A 14,678-nucleotide genomic window follows, 5' to 3' on the forward strand; every position below is an offset into this window, starting at 1 on the left:
GCTGGCCAGGTCCTCATCACTGAATCTCTTCCTGAAGTACTCCTCCTTCTGTGGGTCATTGAACCCTCGTACTTCTGTCACCTGGTCAACACACTCAGGGGGGATCTGATTGGTTGCTGCTTGTCGGGAGGTTATCCATAGGAGAGCAGAGGGAAGCAGATTCCCCTTGATGAGGTTTGTCAGCAGAACATCAACAGATGATGTCTGGGTGACATCAGACACCTTTTCATGGTGCTGGAAATCCAATGGAAGTCTGCTTTCATCCAAACCATCAAGATGAACATAGCTTTACAGGCAGTGAGTTTCTGTGCATTGCCTATGTCTAGTTCTGTGTGGAAGTCATTTAAAAGTCTGAGAAGACTGTACTGGAGATCTTTGATCAAGTCAGCTCCCGGAAAGGAAGCACAAATATGATCTCCACATCTTGGTTAGCCTTCCTTCAGCCCAGTCTAGGATGAACTTCTGCACAGAGACAGTTTTCCCGATGCCAGCGATTGCCCTTCGTCAGCACAGTTTCTGATGCTTCTCTCTTGGCCAGGTAAGGGTTTAAAGATGTCATTGCAGTGGATTGCTGTGTCATGTGAGGTTGGTGTCCTGGATGCTGTCTCTAGCTGCCACACCTCATGTTCATTGTTAACCCCTTCACTCTCTCCTTCTGTGATGTAGAGCTCTGTGTAAATCCTGTTGAGGGGAGTTTGGTTCCCTGCTGTTTCCATGCCTTCTATCACACATTCATACCTCCTTTCAGACTGGCTTTATGGTTTACTATGGCTCTCTGCAGGCTGTCTTTATGGTTTACTATGGCTCTCTGCAGGCTGTCTTTATGGTTTACTATGGCTCTCTGCAGGCTGTCTTTATGGTTTACTATGGCTCTCTGCAGGCTGGCTTTATGGCTTACTATAGCTCTCTGCAGGCTGTCCTCCACTACAAGGGAGGAGTAAAAAGGATGTGTATCAGACACATTCATTGACAGGATGAAAAGTGGATCTTCCACAACTACAGTAACTTATATTATCTCATATTATTGTAGTTAACTACATTTAAATCATATTGAGGTATTGACTTAGCACAGGTCTGCAAGTGTTCTTACTGTTTTCAGAGCCTCTTGCATCATTGGGTTCCCTCAGGTTCTGTAGTACAGGACGTGTTCTGGATCTCTTTCTACACTGAGGACAGTCATAGTCTCCTGAAGGAGCAGGTTTCTCCCAGTATCTGGTGATGGCACTGTCTGCAGAACCTGTGTCCACAGGTGATAGAGACTGGACCCCTCAGAACCTGCTGGCACACTGCACACCTGGGCTGATCCTCTGGCAGAGTAGACCATCACTACAGAGATAAAGGAGAGAGAGATACTGATCCTCTAACAGAGTAGACCATCCACTACAGAGATAAAGGAGAGAGAGATACTGATCCTCTGTTAGAGGATCAGTATCTCTCTCTCCTTTATCTCTGTAGTGGATGGTCTACTCTGTTAGAGGATCAGTATCTCTCTCTCCTTTAACAGAGTAGACCATCCACTACAGAGATAAAGGAGAGAGAGATACTGATCCTCTAACAGAGTAGACCATCCACTACAGAGATAAAGGAGAGAGAGAGATACTGATCCTCTAACAGAGTAGACCATCCACTACAGAGATAAAGGAGAGAGAGAGATACTGATCCTCTAACAGAGTAGACCATCCACTACAGAGATAAAGGAGAGAGAGATACTGATCCTCTAACAGAGTAGACCATCCACTACAGAGATAAAGGAGAGAGAGATACTGATCCTCTAACAGAGTAGACCATCCACTACAGAGATAAAGGAGAGAGAGATACTGATCCTCTAACAGAGTAGACCATCAGTACAGAGATAAAGGAGAGAGAGATACTGATCCTCTAACAGAGTAGACCATCCACTACAGAGATAAAGGAGAGAGAGATACTGATCCTCTAACAGAGTAGACCATCCACTACAGAGATAAAGGAGAGAGAGATACTGATCCTCTAACAGAGTAGACCATCCACTACAGAGATAAAGGAGAGAGAGAGATACTGATCCTCTAACAGAGTAGACCATCCACTACAGAGATAAAGGAGAGAGAGATACTGATCCTCTAACAGAGTAGACCATCCACTACAGAGATAAAGGAGAGAGAGAGATACTGATCCTCTAACAGAGTAGACCATCCACTACAGAGATAAAGGAGAGAGAGAGAGATACTGATCCACTAACAGAGTAGACCATCCAATACAGAGATAAAGGAGAGAGAGATACTGATCCTCTAACAGAGTAGACCATCCACTACAGAGATAAAGGAGAGAGAGATACTGATCCACTAACAGAGTAGACCATCCAATACAGAGATAAAGGAGAGAGAGAGAGAGATATACTGATCCACTAACAGAGTAGACCATCCACCAGAGATATAGGAGGGTGCAGTAATTACTCTAATAAACTCAGTTACAACAAATTACAACAACATAGCTATGACATCTTGAACATTCTCAAATTACAACAACAAAAATCTGGTGACGTACCTTCGGTCAAAGGTAATTAATCCACCACCACTGGAATTAACAGGACGATCCATGGAGAAGTCACTGTTCATAGACAGACATTTGGGAACAGTATACTGTGCTGTCTGAGTGTGGTAGTAGCCTCTGGAATGAATAATATGTCCACAACGCCATTACTAGAATTTTAGATTCTTCACAAACCAGTGTGCCTGAGACCTACCACAATACCCCGTTCAAAGGGACTTAGATATTTTGATTTGCTCATTCACCCTCTGAATGGCACACATACACAATCCATGTCTCAATTGTCTCAAGGCTTGACGCTAATTATTTAACCTGTAACCTCCCCTTCATCTACACAGATTGAAGTGGATTTAACAAGTGACATCAATAAGGGATCATTGCTTTCACCTGGATTCACCTTGTCAATCTATGTCATGGAAAAAGCAGGTGTTCATAATGGTTTGTGTACTACAGTGTCTTAAAATATATGATATACACAACAAATGATAAGCAGATGCTTTACAGTATATACTCAGACACACAAAATACATCAGGTTTCAGATCTTGAAGATTCTCCTCTTCAATAGAAATATCATCAATTTTGACCAGTAACTTACCTGGGGTCAAAGGTCCCTGATCCACTACTAAAATGTATAGGACGATCCATAGAGAAGTCACTCTTCATGGACAGATGACTGGGTACTGGAGAGACTGATCTCTGGAGAGACTGAGTTTGCTTGGAGATTCTGAAAAACAAAATGAATCACCATGTAACTGCATTTCAAAATGTATCAAAATTATATATCAATAGATTACATACATTACATAAAGCATTAAAATATATGCCATTACACAAAGCAAAAGACATACACTGAGTGTACAAAACATTAAGCACACCCTCCTAATATTGAGTGTCCCCCCCCCCTTTTAACCCTCAAAACAGCCTCAACTTGTCAAGGCATTGACTCTTCAAGGTGTAGAAAGCGTTCCACAGAGATGCTGGCCCATGTTGACTCCTATGATTCTCACAGTTGTGTCAAGTGTGCTGGATGTCCTTTGGGTGGTGGACCATTCTTGAGATACACGGGAAACTGTTAAGCATGAAAAACCCAGCAGCGTTGCAGTTCTTGATACAAATCGGTGCGCCCGGCAGCAAGTAAGTAAAATAAATAGGTTTTGATTATGTTTTAATGGTAATGGGGACATACGTAAATGCCAACAAAGTAACTTTTTGGTCAGTGTGTGTGTGTTTCAACTATTTAACTGTACTAGAATGCTTAGAAGGCAGCTAAAATTTTAAAATCGGTTATCAGTATCGAGTTGTTTAGCAAGGAAAATACTGAATATCGGCATTGGGTTGTTTGGCAAGGAAAATACTGGATATCGGGTTGTTTGGCAAGAAAAATATTGGATATTGGTACCGGGTTGTTTGGCAAGGAAAATATCAGATATCGGGTTGTTTGGCAAGGAAAATATCAGATATCGGGTTGTTTGGCAAGGAAAATATCAGATATCGGGTTGTTTGGCAAGGAAAATATCAGATATCGGGTTGTTTGGCAAGAAAAATATTGGATATTGGTACCGGGTTGTTTGGCAAGGAAAATATCAGATATCGGGTTGTTTGGCAAGGAAAATATCAGATATCGGGTTGTTTGGCAAGGAAAATATCAGATATCGGGTTGTTTGGCAAGAAAAATATTGGATATTGGTACCGGGTTGTTTGGCAAGAAAAATACTGGATATCGGGTTGATTGGCAAGGAAAATACCAGATATCGGTATCGGGGTGTTTGAAAAGGAAAATAACTGATACTGTGTTGTTTGACAAGGAAAATATCAGATATCTGGTGGTTTGGCAAGGAAAATACCAGATATTGGTATCGGGATGTTCGAAAAGGAAAATATCTGATATCAGTATCGTGTTGTTTGACAAGGAAAATATCGGATATCGTATCGGGTTGTTAGGAAAGTATTGAATATTGATATCGGGTTGTTTGACAAAGAAAATATCGGATATGGGTATCGGGTTGTTTGACAAGGAAAATATCGGATATGGGTATCGGCCAAAAATGTCATATCGGTGCATCCCTATTAAACCCGTCTCCTCCCCTTCATCTACACTGACTGAAGTGGATTTAAGTGGCATCAATAAGGGATCACTGCTTTCACCTGGATTCACCTTGTCAATCTATGTTGTGGAAAAAGCAGGTGTTCATAATGTTTTGTACACTCACTGTATAAAAAATATATGACATAAACAACAAATGATAAGCAGATGCTTTACAGTATATACTCAGATACACAAAATACATCAGGTTTCAGATCTTGAAGGTTCTCCTCTTCAATAGAAATATCATCAATTCTGACCAGTAACTTACCTGGGGTCAAAGGTCCCTGATCCATTACTAAAACATATAGGACGATCCATAGAGAAGTCACTCTTCATGGACAGATGACTGGGTACTGGAGAGACTGATCTCTGGAGAGACTGAGTTTGCTTGGAGATTCTGAAAAACAAAATGAATCACCATGTAACTGCATTTCAAAATATATCAAAATTATATATCAATAGATTACATACATTACATAAAGCATTAAAATATATGCCATTACATAAAGCAAAAGACATACACTGAGTGTACAAAACATTAAGAACACCCTCCTAATATTGAGTGTCCCCCCCCCTTTTTACCCTCAAAACAGCCTCAACTTGTCAAGGCATTGACTCTTCAAGGTGTAGAAAACGTTCCACAGAGATGCTGGCCCATGTTGACTCCTATGATTCTCACAGTTGTGTCAAGTGTGCTGGATGTCCTTTGGGTGGTGGACCATTCTTGAGATACACGGGAAACTGTTAAGCATGAAAAACCCAGCAGCGTTGCAGTTCTTGATACAAATCGGTGCGCCCGTCAGCAAGTAAGTAAAATAAATAGGTTTTGATTATGTTTTAATGGTAATGGGGATATACGTAAATGCCAACAAAATAACTTTTTGGTCAGTGTGTGTGTGTTTCAACTATTTAACTGTACTAGAATGCTTAGAAGGCAGCTAAAATTGTAAATATCGGTTATCGGTATCGAGTTGTTTAGCAAGGAAAACACTGGATATCGGTATTGGGGTGTTTGGCAAGGAAAATACTGGATATCGGGTTGTTTGGCAAGGAAAATACTGGATATCGGGTTGTTTGGCAAGGAAAATACTGGATATCGGGTTGTTTGGCAAGGAAAATACTGGATATCGGGTTGTTTGGCAAGGAAAATACTGGAAAATATCGGATATCGTATCGGGTTGTTAGGAAAGGAAAATACTGGAAATCGCTATCGGGTTGTTTTGCAAGAAAAATATTGGATACCTGGATGTTTGGCAAGGAAAATATCAGATATCGGTGGTTTGGCAAGGAAAATACCAGATATCGGTATCGGGATGTTCGAAAAGGAAAATATCTGATATCGGTATCGTGTTGTTAGGAAAGGAAAGTATTGAACATTGATATCGGGTTGTTTGACAAGGAAAATATTGGATATGGGTATCGGCCAAAAATGTCATATCGGTGCATCCCTATTAAACCCGTCTCCTCCCCTTCATCTACACTGACTGAAGTGGATTTAAGTGGCATCAATAAGGGATCACTGCTTTCACCTGGATTCACCTTGTCAATCTATGTCCTGGAAAAAGCAGGTGTTCATAATGTTTTGTACACTCACTGTATAAAAAATATATGACACAAACAACAAATGATAAGCAGATGCTTTACAGTATATACTCAGATACACAAAATACATCAGGTTTCAGATCTTGAAGGTTCTCCTCTTCAATAGAAATATCATCAATTCTGACCAGTAACTTACCTGGGGTCAAAGGTCCCTGATCCATTACTAAAATGTATTGGACGATCCATAGAGAAGTCACTCTTCATGGACAGATGACTGGGTACTGGAGAGACTGGTCTCTGGAGAGACTGAGTTTGCTTGGAGATTCTGAAAAACAAAATGAATCACCATGTAACTGCATTTCAAAATGTATCAAAATTATATATCAATAGATTACATACATTACATAAAGCATTAAAATATATGCCATTACATAAAGCAAAAGACATACACTGAGTGAACAAAACATTAAGAACACCCTCCTAATACTAAGTGCCCCCCACCCACCTTTTTGCCCTAAAATTAGCCTCAACTTGTCAAGGCATTGACTCTTCAAGGTGTAGAAAGCGTTCCACAGAGATGCTGGCCCATGTTGACTCCTATGATTGCCACAGTTGTGTCAAGTGGGCTGGATGTCCTTTGGGTGGTGGACCATTCTTGAGATACACGGGAAACTGTTAAGCATGAAAAACCCAGCAGCGTTGCTGGCGGAGATCTTTGTGGGCTATACTCGGCCTTGTCTCAGGATGGTTAGTTGGTGGTTGGAGATATCCCTCCAATGGTGTGGGGGCTATATCCCTCCAGTGGGTGGGGTTATATCCTGCCTGTTTGGCCCTGTCCGGGGGTATCATCGGATGGGGCCACAGTGTCTCCTGACCCCTCCTGTCTCAGCCTCCAGTATTTATGCTGCAGTAGTTTATGTGTCGGGGGGCTAGGGTCAGTCTGTTACATCTGGAGTATTTCTCTTGTCTTATCCGGTGTCCTATGTGAATTTAAATACACTCTCTCTAATTCTCTCTTTCTCTCTAATTTTTTCTCTCTCGGAGGACCTGAGCCTTAGGACCATGCCTCAGGACTACCTGGAATGATGACTCCTTGCTGTCCGCAGTCCACCTGGCCGTGCTGCTGCTCCAGTGTCCAACTGTTCTGCCTGCGGCTATGGAACCCTGACCTGTTCACCGGACGTGCTACCTGTCCCAGACCTGCTGTCCCAGACTTGCTGGAACCCTGACCTGTTCACCGGACGTGCTACCTGTCCCAGACCTGCTGTTTTCAACTCTCTAGAGACAGCAGGAGCGGTAGAGATACTCTCAAAGATCGGCTATGAAAAAGCCAACTGACACTTACTCTTGAGTTGCTGACTTGTTGCACCCTCGACAACTACTATGATTATTATTATTTGACCATGCTGGTCATTTATGAACATTTGAACATCTTGGCCATGTTCTGTCAATCTCCACCCCGGCACAGCCAGAAGAGGACTGGCCACCCCTCATAGCCTGGTTCCTCTCTAGGTTTCTTCCTAGGTTTTGGCCTTTCTAGGGAGTTTTTCCTAGCCACCGTGCTTCTACACCTGCATTGCTTGCTGTTTGGGGATTTAGGCTGGGTTTCTGTACAGCACTTTGAGAATATCAGCTGATGTAAGAAGGGCTATATAAATAAATGTGATTTGATTTGATTAACACAAATCTGTGCGCCTGGCAGTGATTGGTGTGGATTCAACAAGTGACATCAACAAGGGATCATAGCTTTTCATGTTTCAAGGAGCGGGAGTCTAACCTGGAAGCCTATAATAAATCCCACTATGCCCTCCGACGAACAATCATACAGGCAAAGCATCAATACAGGACTGAGATCGAATCAAACTACACCAGCTCTTCCAGTCGACTGTGTGATCACGCTCTCAGCAGTCGATGTAAGACCTTTAAACAGGTCAACATTCACAAGGCCGCAGGGCCAAACGGATTACCAGGATGTGTACTGCGAGCATGCGCTGACCAACTGGAAAGTGTCTTCACTGACATCTTCAACCTCTCCCTGTCTATAATACAAACATATTTTAAGCAGACCACCATAGTCCCTGTGCCCAAGAACACTAAGGTAGCCTGCCTAAATGACTACCGACCCGTAACACTCATGTCTGTTGCCATGAAGTGCTTTGAAAGGCTGGTCATGGGTCACATCAACACCATTAACCCAGAAACCCAAGACCCACTGCAATTTGCATACCGCCCCAACAAATCCACAGATGATGCAATTTCTATTGCACTCCACACTGCCCTTTCCCAGCTGGACAAAAGGAACACCTTTGTGAGAATGCTATTCATTGACTACAATTCAGCAATCAACACCATAGAGCCCTCTAAGCTAATCAACAAACTAAGGACCCTGGGACTAAACCCTCTGCAACTGGTTCCTGGACTTCCTGATAGGCCGCACCCAGGTGGTACGGGTAGGTAACAACACATCCGCCACACTGATCCTCAACACAGGGGCCCCTCAGGGGTGCGTGATCAGTCCCCTCCTGTACTCCTTTTCATTCATGGCTGCACAGCCAGGCACGACTCCAACACCATCATTAAGTTTGCTGATGACACAACAGTGGTAGGCCTGATCACCGACAACGATGAGACAACCTATAGGGAGGTCAGAGACCTGGCCGTGTGGTCCCAGGACAACAACCTCTCCCTCAACGTGATCAAGACAAAGGAGATGATTGTGGACTACAGGAAAAGGAGGACCGAGCAGGACCCCCATTCTCATCGACAGGGCTGTAGTGGAGCAGGTTGAGAGCTTCAAGTTCCTTGGCATCCGCATCACCAACAAACTAACATGGTCCAAGCACACCAAGTCAGTCGTGAAAAGGGCACGACAAAACCTATTCCCTCTCAGGAGACTGAAAAGATTTGGCATGGGTCCTCAGATCTTCAAAAGGTTCTACAGCAGCACAATCAAGAGCATCCTGACTGGTGGTATCACTGCATGGTATGGCAACTGCTATCCAGGACATCTATACCAGGCGGTGTCAGAGGAAGGCCCTAAAAATTGTCAAAGACTCCAGCCACCGTAGTCATAGACTGTTCTCTCTGCTACCGCACAGCAAGCGGTACCGGAGTGCCAAGTCTAGGCCCAAGAGGCTTCTAAACAGCTTCTACCCCAAAGCCATAAGACTCCTGAACATCTAATCAAATGGCCACCCAGACTATTTGCATTGCCCCCCCCCCATATGCCGCTGCTACTCTCTGTTATCATCTATGCATGGTCACTTTAATAACTCTACCTACATGTACATATTACCTCGACTAACCGGTGCCCCCTGCACATTGACTCTGTACCGGTACCCCCCCTGTATATAACCTCGCAATTGTTATTTTTACTGCTGCTCTTTAATTTTATCTCTTATTCTTATTCATACTTTTTTAAACTGTATTGTTGGTTAGGGGCTCGTAGGAAAGCATTTCACTGTAAGGTGTTGTATTCGGCACATGTGACTGATAAAATTTGATTTGATTCACCTTGTCAATCTAGGTCATGGAAAAAGCAGGTGTTCATAATGTTTTGTACACTCAGTGTCTTAAAATATGTGACATAAACAACAAATTATAAGCAGATGCTTTACAGTATATACTTGAGGTTGACCGATTAATCGGAATGGCCGATTTAATTGGGGCCGATTTCAAGTTTTCATAACAATCGGAAATCGGTATTTTTGGACACCGATTGTGGCCGATTTCTTTTTACACCTTTGTTTAACTAGGCAAGTCAGTTAAGAACACATTCTTATTTCCAATGACGGCCTAGCAACAGTGGGTTAACTGCCTTGTTCAGGGGCAGAATGACAGATTTTTACCTTGTCAGCTCGGGGATTCGTTTTTGCAACCTTCTGGTTACTAGTCCAACGCTCTAACCACCTGCCTTACATTGCACTCCACGAGGAGCCTGTGTGGCAGGCTGACTACCTGTTACGCGAGGGCAGCAAGAAGCCAAGGTAAGTTGCTAGCTAGCATTAAACTTATCTTATAAAAAACAATCAATCTTAACATAATCACTAGTTAACTACACATGGTTGATGATATTACTAGTTTATCTAGCTTGTCCTGCTTTGAATATAATCGATGCGGTGCCTGTTAATTTCTCATCGAATCACAGCCTACTTTGCCAAACGGGTGATGATTTAGCACTGTCATTGCACCAATGTGTACTTAACCATAAACATCAATGCCTTTCTTTAAAATCAATACACAAGTATATATTTTTAAACCTGCATATTTAGTTAATATTGCCTGCTAACATGAATTTCTTATAATTATGGAAATTGTGTCACTTCTCTTGCGTTCCGTGCAAGCAGTCAGGGTATATGCAGCAGTTTGGGCCGCCTGGCTCGTTGCAAACTGTGTGAAGTCCATTTATTCCTAACAAAGACCGTAATTAATTTGCTAGAATTGTACATAATTATGACATACCATTGAAGGTTGTGCAATGTAACAGGAATATTTAGACTTAGGGATGCCACCCGTTAGATAAAATACGGACCGGTTCCGTATTTCACTGAAAGAATAAACGTTTTGTTTTCGAAATGATAGTTTCCGGATTCTACCATATTAATGACCTAAGGCTTGTATTTCTCTGTGTTATTATGTTATAATAAGTCTATGATTTGATATTTGATAGAGCAGTCTGACTGAGCGATGGTAGGGAGCAACAGGCTCGTAAGCATTTATTCAAACAGCACTTTTGTGCGTTTGCCAGCAGCTCTTCACTGTGCTTCAAGCATTGAGCTGTTTATGACTTCAAGGTATATGAAATACAAATCGTATAGAGAGAAATAGTCCTATAATAACTACAACCTAAAACTTCTTACCTGGGAATATTGAAGACTCATGTTAAAAGGAACCACCAGCTTTCATATGTTCTCATGTTCTGAGCAAGGATCTTAAACGTTAGCTTTTTTACATGGCACATATTACACTTTTACTTTCTTCTCCAACACTTTGTTTTTGCATTATTTAACCCAAATTGAACATGTTTCATTATTTATTTGAGGCTAAATTGATTTTGTTGATGTATTATAATAAGTTAAAATAAGTGTTCATTCAGTATTGTTGTAATTGTCATTATTACAAATAAAAAATCCTCCGATTAATCGGTATCGGCGTTGAAAAATCATAATCGGTCGACCTCTAGTATATACTCAGATACACTAAATACATCTGGTTTCAGATCTTGAAGATTCTCCTCTTCAATAGTAATATCATCAATTCTGACCAGTAACTTACCTGGGGTCAAAGGTCCCTGATCCATCACTAAAGTGTATAGGATGATCCATAGAGAAGTCACTCTTCATGGACAGATGACTGGGTACTGGAGAGACTGATCTCTGAGGTGGTTGGAGATTCTGGAAAAAATTATTAATCACCATGAAACCACATTTTAAAATATATCAAAACTATATTTCAATAGATAAAATACATAACATAAATCATTCAAATCTGTGCCATTACATAAAGTAACATTAAGAACCCCCTCCTAATATTGAGTGCCCCCCCCCCCCATCTTTTTTGTCCTGAACAGCCTCAACTCATTAAGAAATGGACACTACAAGGTGTGGAAAGTGTCCCACAGGGATTTAACAAGTGTAACTTAATTGTAACATAATCACATAGGCCTACAGATTCACTTCCTCATCTCAGTTCCACTTGAATCCTTAAGAGTCTATTGATGCACATACTTTATAGTATGTCCATATGTACAGTACTAGACAAAAGTTTAGACACACCTACTCATTCCAGGGATTTTCTTTATTTTTTACTATTTTCTACATTGTAGAATAACAGTGAAGACATCAAAACTATGAAATAACACATATGGAATCATGTAGTAACCAAAAAAGTGTTAAACAAATCAAAATATATTTTATATTTGAGTTTCTTCAAAGTAGCCACCTTGATGACAGCTTTGCACACTCTTGGCATTCTCTCAACCAGCTTTTTGAGGTAGTCACCAGGGGCAGAATGACAGATTTGTACCTTGTCAGCTCAGGGATTTGAACTTGCAACCTTACAGTTACTAGTCCAACGCTCTAACCACTAGGCTACCTGCCGCCCCTCCACTCTAACCACTAGGCTACCTGCCGTCCCTCCACTCTAACCACTAGGCTACCTGCCACAATAAGTGTTTTATATTACCATACAGTATCAAATATGATCATTCAAGTCTCCCTATTTAATAATGGTTTTGGGGCTGTTTTTCATTGTAGGGACTAGGCCCATTCCAGGTGAAGCTGGTTAGGAAGTACATTCTTCCTCAGTAAAGTAGCTATCAGCAGTCAGATCTAGAAAGGGTGGGGGGGGGGGGGGGGGGTACTATATAAACCTTATGGTGATTTTAATGGGGTTGAACATCCATCCCATCAGATTGTCTAAAGGATTTTATGAGTTCAGAAAAATAGTGACTTGGAAACATGTCTCTGACCTCACCCTGCTGAAACACACTCAAGTAAAGACCACATTGCTACAGTTATATGCTTGTCTGTTTCTACCCACTTTTACAGCCAATGTATGGACGGGTATCCATAATCTGGGCTGATAGTCAGGAACACTTGGGTCCATCTGCATCTCAGTGCTTGATTCGTCACTACAGACACCCTGGTTTGAATCCAGGCTGTATCACAACCGGCCGTGATTGGGAGTCCCATAGGTTCGTGCGCAATTGGCGCTCTCCCCCCTCTCCATGTAATCTGATTCATTATGATCTAGGATCAGGTCCTCCTCTCCATGTAATCTGATTCATTATGATCTAGGATCAGGTCCCCCTCTCCATGTAATCTGATTCATTATGATCTAGGATCAGGTCCCCCCTCTCCATGAAATCTGATTCATTGTGATCTAAAAGGCTAAACTGATCCTAGATCAGCTATCCTACTCTTTATGAATACTGTCACAGGTGACTCCTCAAGATGAGGCTCATGATTTATAAGTTATATTAACTTAAAGGTTCTTTATAGACCTTATGGTGATTTTAATGGGGTTGAACATCCATCCCATCAGATTGTCTAAAGGATTTTATGAGTTCAGAAAAATACTGACTTGGAAACATCTCTCTGACCTCACCCTGCTGAAACACACTCAAGTAAAGACCACATAGTTACAGTTTAAGGCGGACTGTTCAGAAATCGTTCTGCCATTTCCTGGTTGTAACATTTTAATAGTTTGCCTAATTTCAGTTTATGTGACACAACAAGTACAGTGTAGAGAATCATTGTACCATTTAAACCGCTGTTGTAACTAGCAGCACAGAGTGTTTAACTGTATTGTAACTGTATACTGATCCGTGTCCTGGGGACAGAAAAGGCACCGCATGGTAGGAATGACTCAGCAGAACTCCAACACTAGTTTAGTGGATTCCACATGTTCCCTCTACTTTACTCTACATTATTAACCTGAAATACTCCCTTTACTTGGAAACTGCGTTGCAGTTTAGAGATGAAACTATGAGCTGCTCTGTCATCTCAAAATGGTTCTGTACAGATCATTTTTTATTTTCAGTTTCAACAACAGTCACGTTACCTGTTTATATAACAACAGTAACCAGAGCTAACTAACAGTCAGATGCATTCAACAACAGTCACGTTACTCGTTTATATAACAACAGTAACCAGAGCTCACTAACAGTCAGATGCATTCAACAACAGTCACGTTACCCGTTTATATAACAACAGTAACCAGAGCTAACTAACAGTCAGATGCATTCAACAACAGTCACGTTACCCGTTTATATAACAACAGTAACCAGAGCTCACTAACAGTCAGATGCATTCAACAACAGTCACGTTACCCGTTTATATAACAACAGTAACCAGAGCTTACTAACAGTCAGATGCATTCAACAACAGTCACGTTACCCGTTTATATAACAACAGTAACCAGAGCTAACTAACAGTCAGATGCATTCAACAACAGTCACGTTACTCGTTTATATAACAACAGTAACCAGAGCTCACTAACAGTCAGATGCATTCAACAACAGTCACGTTACCCGTTTATATAACAACAGTAACCAGAGCTTACTAACAGTCAGATGCATTCAACAACAGTCACGTTACTCGTTTATATAACAACAGTAACCAGAGCTAACTAACAGTCAGATTCATTCAACAACAGTCACGTTACTCGTTTATATAACAACAGTAACCAGAGCTTACTAACAGTCAGATGCATTCAACAACAGTCACGTTACTCGTTTATATAACAACAGTAACCAGAGCTTACTAACAGTCAGATGCATTCAACAACAGTCACGTTACTCGTTTATATAACAACAGTAACCAGAGCTCACTAACAGTCAGATTCATTCAACAACAGTCACGTTACCCGTTTATATAACAACAGTAACCAGAACTTACTAACAGTCAGATGCATTCAACAACAGTCACGTTACTCGTTTATATAACAACAGTAACCAGAGCTAACTAACAGTCAGATGCATTCAACAACAGTCACGTTACCCGTTTATATAACAACAGTAACCAG

The 14,678-nt window shown here is 41.5% G+C and overlaps 1 long non-coding RNA gene across 1 annotated transcript; it reads right to left on the reverse strand.

Moving 5' to 3' along the window:
* Positions 1-530: 530 nt before the first annotated feature.
* On the reverse strand, positions 531-1,215 carry LOC115206038 (uncharacterized). Its single transcript, XR_003880733.1, has 2 exons — positions 1,091-1,215; positions 531-924 (listed from the first exon to the last, which is right to left on the reverse strand). It is a non-coding gene; the product is annotated as an uncharacterized LOC115206038 (long non-coding RNA).
* Positions 1,216-14,678: the final 13,463 nt, after the last annotated feature.

This window comes from Salmo trutta, chromosome 1 (assembly GCF_901001165.1).
Source record: "Salmo trutta chromosome 1, fSalTru1.1, whole genome shotgun sequence".
NCBI lineage: Eukaryota > Metazoa > Chordata > Actinopteri > Salmoniformes > Salmonidae > Salmo > Salmo trutta.